Here is a 7,954-nt window from a genome sequence, read left to right as displayed (position 1 = left end):
TTCAGGATAAGGAGCCTGGACTTGATTCTATAAGAGACAGGGATGGAGAGTCGGAGTAATGAAGGCAGGCACCTATACCAGATGCACGAGGAGTGTATGAATGAACGCATCCAGAGTGTATTTAAATACGGGGGACCTTATTCACTGGCAAAGGTATTCAGCATCATGAAAACCATTATGCTATGGTAAGAGGAGGACCAAAGAAGCAAAATCCCAAAACCATTCAGTATCTTCCAGAACACACCTGCCTTCTTCGTACTCAACTTCCAAGTCTACCAAATCAAAGTCACCGAACTTCAGAGTCATTATCACGTGCACATCCCTACGGACAGTGCCATTTCCACACTGCTTACATGATCCACGAGTTCCCTTCTGCCGTTCTGCACATCTGCTACTGGAATTCCTGTCTGACCCACAAAGAAGGCAACCCATTCAAGGAGGATGTGGCTCAGTAGTAGAGCACTTGTCTGGCCTGTGGGAGGCCCTGGGTTTAAAAGGAAAAAAGAAAGGAAGGAAGGAAAGAAAGCAGAAACCAATGCAAGCCTAAGAGGTCTTCATCCTAGTCGTGATTTTCCTCATTTTTTAGATAATAATATACTATTGCATTTTACCTGTTTTAATGTCTTGTTAATAATCCACTTTGGAGTGCCCATTCTTCTGCATTCCCCTACAGTGAATATATTATGCATATGTTTTATACCTTTCTCCACACACACGAGTACCTATAACTCAGCTACCGGTGAATATTCTAGCAGAAAAGCTAGGATTGGCAAAACTAGGTGTCTGTGCATTTTATGGTCAACTCAGTTCATTTATAATTTTGATTAAAAATCATACATTGAAATTATAAATAATAAGAATCTGTATAAATAAGGCTTTTCTGGCTTTTTCTTGGAACTGGTCAGTAAACAGTAAAGGAATTAAATTTCCACCTTTTCCCCTTTACACTTGAGCACATCCACAAATTGACAGGTCAAAGAGCCCAGCCCAGGCGTTCCCCCAACCTGGGCAGAGTGTGACTGCACTCTGTCCCTGGACCCACAGCTGGTCCAGGTTCCCAGCTGCAGCAATCGCAAAAGTAGCCTCGGTGCCTGGCCTTGAGGTGCTTACAGTCCAGTAGCATGAGACAATGAGTGAATGAACAGATCAGGTAAACAAGGTAATTTCCAATTGTGAAATCAAAAGAGAACAGCAACAGGGGTATGTGGGGGCAGGGAAGGCTCAAATGTCCGAGTAAGGCACTTGAGCCAAAACCTGAGGAACAAAGAAGAACCAGACAAAGGGAAACAGAAGAAAGGCAGATTGGCACTCAGCCGGTGCAGAACAGGAGAGCAGAGTGGCCACGGAATGGGCGAGACAAGAAGAAAGGCAGGTTGGGGTCAGATCAGCGGTGCGATAAAACCACTCAGGGTGTAAAGGATGGGGTGCTGCTTTAGAAGACCACATTGCTGTCATTTGGAAATGGACCAAATTGGGGTGCTAGCCAAAGCAAGAGACGGGTTTGGGGGGGGGGCCTCCACAGTCAACCAAGTGGCAATTTGCAATAGTGGCAGTTTGAAAGATGACATCAAACAGACTGAGCAGGAGATGGTACTGATCAGACTCAGGGATGAGCTGACTCGGGGGAGGGGAATAAAAAGAAGAGGTTCAAGATGACTCTCCTAGGAATTTGGGCTGAGCACCCATTGGAGGTACCCACTGGACAATGAAGTAGAGGAGAGAAAGGGGGAGAGGCAGGGGTTGAAGTTCACGTAGAGATCAGGACCAGACAGGTAAAACTGAGAGGCTCTGGAAGCTTTTATAGAGAGCCAAGACGGCTACAGAAAGAATTATAGAACGAACATCCCAGAGACCCCAGAGACCCTGGGAAGATGAGGAAGATCCATGAAAAAAAGGCTGGAAAAGAGGCGGGTGGGTGGGTGAATGGGTGGACTGGCACATGCACACGTATATGCACCCAAGGGCTTATATGCAAACAGCCCTAGCCAACCACTATAACCAGCAAAGAAAGCAGCACTTTTCCTCAACACACTCACAATCGCCCCCACTGACTGTTCAGTTTCCATATGCTCCCCAAAGACATCACGATCCTGGGAAAGCCCAGTCTTCCAATCAGCTACAACTGCCCATTAAACTTAACAATCAGATTCACATGAAGGACCTAAAGAATTAGGATGCTCTGTATTTCTTAATGATGGGGGCGGGGGGGGGGGCGGTGCAAATCATACTGAAAAATCCATTCGAAGAAAGTGATCAAGATGAATTTTCTTCATTCCCATAAGCAGCTGGCTGTGACCAAGGCTCCTCCCCAGAGGTGTGCATCAGTCCATGGCTACAAGAGAGTCTTTCTTCTGACACATCATCAGCACTAACTAACCTTTCCTAGCTGGATGTGAGATTAAATCTGCCTCTGCACTTAGACCATGGAGAACTACCATTTGTGCTTACTGTGGCAAAAATATAACAAAGCTTGAAAATACAATAAAGATAATACTCACAGGAGACAATAAAAGATGGATGAAAAAGGAGTCTTTCTCTCAAAAAAAAAAATAAAAAGCAGGGGGAGGTTATTGATAGTCTCCTCTCTAAGGCAGAATTTCTCAGTGGAAAATGGGAAAAATAGTTCAAGATGTGCTTTCAGATTTTAGATAAGTCTATAACAAATTCTAAAAACGTTTGCCATAACCTGGCTTTTTTTTTTTAAACATAAGGATGAATGCTCTTAGATCTCTACGATGAACTGACGTCGTCACACCTACAGATACACTGGATGTCAGATCGCCCCCATCACAGGATACGTGAAATGTAATCCCTGAACATAATTTTATGTGCTATTTTTTCTGAGCTTTCCCTTGAAAAGCCGGTGACTTCTTGGGTAGCAGCAATTTACCTTTCACACTTGGTAATAATCAAGGTGCCTGATTGCCCTGAATAACATTCTAGGCTGTCAGAATATTTCAAGGCTGCGAATTAGCATTTCAAAACCTTTTGAAACCAGGGTAGGAGGGCTTTTTCCCTTAGCTGAAGGTTCGCAGGGCTGGCTGTGAAGAAGCACACCTGCAAGAAGCTGTATTTCTGGATCTGAATATTGGAAAGGGGTCTCAAAAAAAAAAAAAAAAAAACACATCAAGAAGGTTGAGAAACATTTCGGTTCCATAATCAAACCGCCTGAAATTTCCGGGAAGGGTCTGAGTTCAGACCTTCTGTTCCCTGTCCCTATAATTCATTAAAGCATCCCGGAAATCCCAACTCTCAGGCAACAGAAACAACATTTTTCTACATTGCTTATCCAGGCCAAGCAAGAGCATAAAAATCTTTGTTAGGCCACGGCCTCTACTTTGGAGTCGGGACAACTTCATTCCAAGAAAGTGTGGGGTCACTGAAATACAACAATGACCTTCAAGATTTGAGGGTAGCAGTCTGAGCATGTGGGAAGAAAAATCTACTAAGATACAAGATTGATTGAAGAATAAAACTGCCAGATTTGATGGGTCATAGCCCTATCCCATCCCACCCTGGGCACCATTACATCAGACTTGCCCCCTACTAAAAAGTAGAACCCCCAATGCCCATTAGTGGTTCTCCAAGTGTGGTCCCCAACAGCATAATCACCACCTGGGAATTTGTTAGACATGCAAAGTCTGGGGCCCCACCAGGGTCTTCCAGAGAAGGGACCGGCAATCTGTTCCTCTCTGATGCATACCAAAATGTGAAAACCACTTGCACAGACATATCCCTCATGCCTCAGCCTGCTCGCCATCTCGCCCACCACTTCTGCTCCATGGCTCACTGGAAGCCCAAGTTCTAGGCACACTGTCTCTGACTGGATGGCCCCTTCAAAACCCAGTTTTATCCTTCCCCTTTGGGCCACCATGGCTCATTCCATTCACATGCCTGGAATCAGATACCTGCCTCACCTCTTTCTTCTACTGTCACTCAAATCCCCCCCCCTTTTTTAGGAGAGGTACCTGAGACTAAGACCTCTTCTACCTCTTCCACCTAGCTTCTTCTACTTCCTTGGGAACCGAGTGTCTACCATATGCTTAAGTATTTTATGCAGGCCCTGATCCTCAGAAATATCCAGTTAGATAGATTTTGGGGGGCCCATTTTATGGATAATCCACAATGTTAACCCTTAGGACTTGGCTAGCAGGGTATATGGTACAACATCTGCAATCCCAGCTACTCAGGAAGATTGCAAATTCAAGGCCAGTCTGGGCAACTTGGAGAGACCCTGTCTCAAAATTAAAAAAAAAAATAAAATAAAAAGCTGGGAGTGTAGCTCAGTGATAAAACACCTCAAGGTTCAATCAGAAGTACAAAAATAAATAAATAAATTAATTAATTAAATAAAAGACTTGGCCATTTAGGGTCATCTAGGGCCCTAACATAGAGCCCCACATACTTCTATTGATGCTCATACAGATGACGTGAGTCATTAAGAAAAAGTTGGATTATGTCTGGGCTGCTCTGTTGGGGTGTGGCTCATTGGTAGAGGGCTTGCCTAGCTTGTGAAGCCCTGGGCTCCATTCCCAGCACTGCACAAAATAAATCCCACTTCAAGGAACCAGGTGTCATTTTTCTGGAAAATGTCCTGATGTGGAACCTCTCAGACTGATCATGAGGCTGATCAATGAGGCTTCACTGTGGGTCAACAATACCACCTCTCCGCCTCATAGTTTAGTGGAGATGTTTTATAAACAACGCCTGGCAGACGAATTACAAAAACAAGGAAGAAACAGCCGTCAAAGCAGGTTACAGAATGGAAAATACCCGAGAGACCAATGAAAACAGGGACCTGAAGGTGCATTCACCAGAGAGAGAAGGAGGTGCAAGGGCCACACAGGGCCCCAGGAAGGCAGATCCCCAGAGAGAACAGAATGTAAATGAACAGCAAAAGCCCAAGTGATCATTAGAAAACAGACTCAGGGGTCACAGAATCTGTGTGCAATCAGTCACATGGAAAACTAAGAACTAAGTGATGAAATTATTTCAGCTAAAGCACTCCCACCGCCTATTGTTTATACAGTAAATTCAGCGAGGTCAAGAATTAGGTTGTATAACTTGGTCCCAGGGAGGCTTAGGGGTCCTTCAGCCATGTTGGGGGGAGGGGGGAGGATAGGGGAAAGGAAGGGCCAGAGGGGGAAGGAGGGTTGGAGGAGGAGGAAAAAGATGATATACTCCAGTTGTCCTCCTTCAACAACACTGTCTTTAGCCAAAGCTGTTCACATTCAACTTTTACCTGATTTCCTCACTGAGTTGGCAGAAAGAATCCTGAGGCTGAACAGCTTTGGAAAAACAGGTGGGGCAAGATGACAGCCAGTGTAACATCACACAGGGGTCTCTGCTTAATTGATGAGAGAATGGGGCTCCCAGCAAGCACAGAAGGCAAGCTCTTAACTCTCTGGTCTCTCCAGGTCTCTTGGTCCTTGTACCAGACCAGCCCCTGAACCTATCATTTTCCTCCTGTCAAAGCCACTCACTCTCTCTGCTGCCAACCCAAACCAAAGCAACCCTCCCCCTGGACTCCAGCAATAGCGGAGTCAATCCTCTGTCCACCCTCTATACTACTCACCTGCCTGGGGCACACCTGTCTGGTGCCACCCGTGGCCCAAAGGGTCAAAGTTGTCCTCACGGGTCTTGAAGGAAGTCTCAGGGCACTCTGATTCCGCTCTCACCCATTAATAACCCTACAATAGTCCATTTTGTTTACTAGAATAAAACACCTGAGACAAGCTAACTTTATAAAGAAAAGAGATTTATTTAGCTTACCGTTATAGAAGTTCAAAGTCCAGACTCAGTTGGCCTCATTGTTTTGGCCTCTGGAAAAGGCCTGGCATGATGACGTTACAAATGGCAGGGACACATGCAGGAGAAATCACATCTCAAAACAGGAAGCCAGAGAGAGGTTGGGGTCTCACAGTTCCTTCCAAGGACATGGCCTAAAAATGACCTAAGGATTTCCTGTTAGGCCCCGCCTCTTAAAGGCCCACTTCCCAACACTGCCACACTGAAGACCAACCTCCCTATACATGAACTTTGGGGGGACACACTGAAACCATATCTAAACCACAGCAAATCCTCTGAACTCCAGCAAGGACAGGGGCTTCCATGTCTCCCCATATACCAGTGACCTGATCATTTCATTTCTCCCTGGTCCCTTCACTGAAACTAGTAAAACCCAAATGAAGATGGTGTACCCAAGTCACATTCTGAGGCTCCATCAAGTACACCTAAGCCACTCCCTACCAGCCTGCAGGAGGTGTTTTGCAGACCAGGGGGATGTTTGCTACAAACAATTGCTGGGTTGTGAACTTTTCCTAAGGAAAGGAAGAGAGTTGCTTGTGACCTCTGACCTTTCAGGACCCTCCCTTTCACTTTCAGCAAGGGCTCTTTCCATGGGTGCTTAATAACTGCTCTTAACAAGTTTCCGCTGCAGGCTCTGGGCCTCTTGCCTTTGCCACATCTCACAGTGTGGGATCCCTGCTTCTTGACTCTGAACAGAGCAAGCTAGATCAGGTGCTCAAACACTGCACACCAGGACAACAGGTATGCTCCTGATGAGCTGGGCTCCTGGGCCCATTCATTCTGAGCACTGCCCCACACCAGGAGAGTGCCCCTCCTCAGCCCCAAATGCCCTGGTCCATCATCAGCACCCACACACTCCACCCCAGGCTGGCAAAACCAGTGTTTGGCTCAGAGCCATTTGCATGGAAGCAGACCTGCAGGGGATCTCCAAATCAGGTCATCTAGCCCAGGGCACTTCTCTGCTGCTCCTTTGCCCCATTATCCACCAGCAACCAGACAGTCCGTCGCCCTCCCTGGAACCTTCCGAGGGCTTCCCAGAGGTCTCAGAATCACATCTCAACTCCTCACAGTGTCCACAAGATGGCGGCCCTCCTGCCTTCCTCTCCTCTCCCTCCTCCCCCACCCCACTGGCCTTTGTTCCTCAAACAGGGCAAGCTCCTTCCTGCCTTAGACTTCCACACTTTTCCTCCTGCCCTGGACTGGTCTTATCTCCAAATCTCTGCAGGATGGGCCCTTTCTTTCTCAGGTCTCAGCTCCACAATGCTTTTGTCAGAAAGGCCACCTTGGGTGGGTGCTTTGTCTAAGGCCACCCTCCACTCACTCCGTGATATTAGTGTCTTTAACGTCTGTCTGTCCTCTCCACCGATCATCAGCGTCAGGAGAATGGAGACCCCGCCTGTCCACTGTGGTGTCTGCCACCCTGAGAACTCTGCCTGTGAACAGTGGCGTCCGGTCACAGTCCTTTGAGTCGGTGAATGAATGAGTGAACGAATGAATCGGTGCATGAATCAAGGCAGCAAAACCGATCAGGTGGGTCCCACCCAGTGGTCCTCAGATCAACTGGGTGCCCTGGGCCCAGAGGAGCTGAGACCCAGCAGATTCCAGTCCGGCCTCTCCCGAGGCGCCCTGGTAGCCACTAAACCAAGCAAGATGCTGCCAAGCCGGCATGTGCACTCAATTCCTCTTTTTCATAACACAGATAAAACTTTTACACTGTCCATTTAAACCACCATTGTTTGGCCCTCCTCTAAGGAAACTTCAAAACTAAAATTCCTTTCTCCCCTCATTTTGCCGCTTTGTTGAGACAGAAATGCTCCATTTAGCATTCCTAAAGAGCCATTAGCATCCCAAAGCTCTTGTTGTGCTTGCTCGGCTGGAGGCTTGTGTTCCTGATGGACGGGCGGCTCAGGCAGAGATGCACTAGCTGAAACGCAGCCCCTCGGTGCCCCTGCCACTTGGCATCATCTCCCTCCTCGCTCGCCAAACCCCTGAGCTGCCCCCTCATTTCGGATATTTAGCGTGTATTCTCTTTCTCTGACTCTTGTTCTGCAAAATTTCTCTTCTCTTTCTGCCTCCCACGGGCACCTTCTGATAAATGCGGCATTCGGGGGGGGGGGGGGTCGGGGGGCTTCGTTTCATTCAATGA

Source organism: Marmota marmota, unplaced genomic scaffold, assembly GCF_001458135.2.
Source record: "Marmota marmota marmota unplaced genomic scaffold, marMar, whole genome shotgun sequence".
Lineage (NCBI taxonomy): Eukaryota > Metazoa > Chordata > Mammalia > Rodentia > Sciuridae > Marmota > Marmota marmota.
This window is presented reverse-complemented; position numbering follows the sequence as displayed.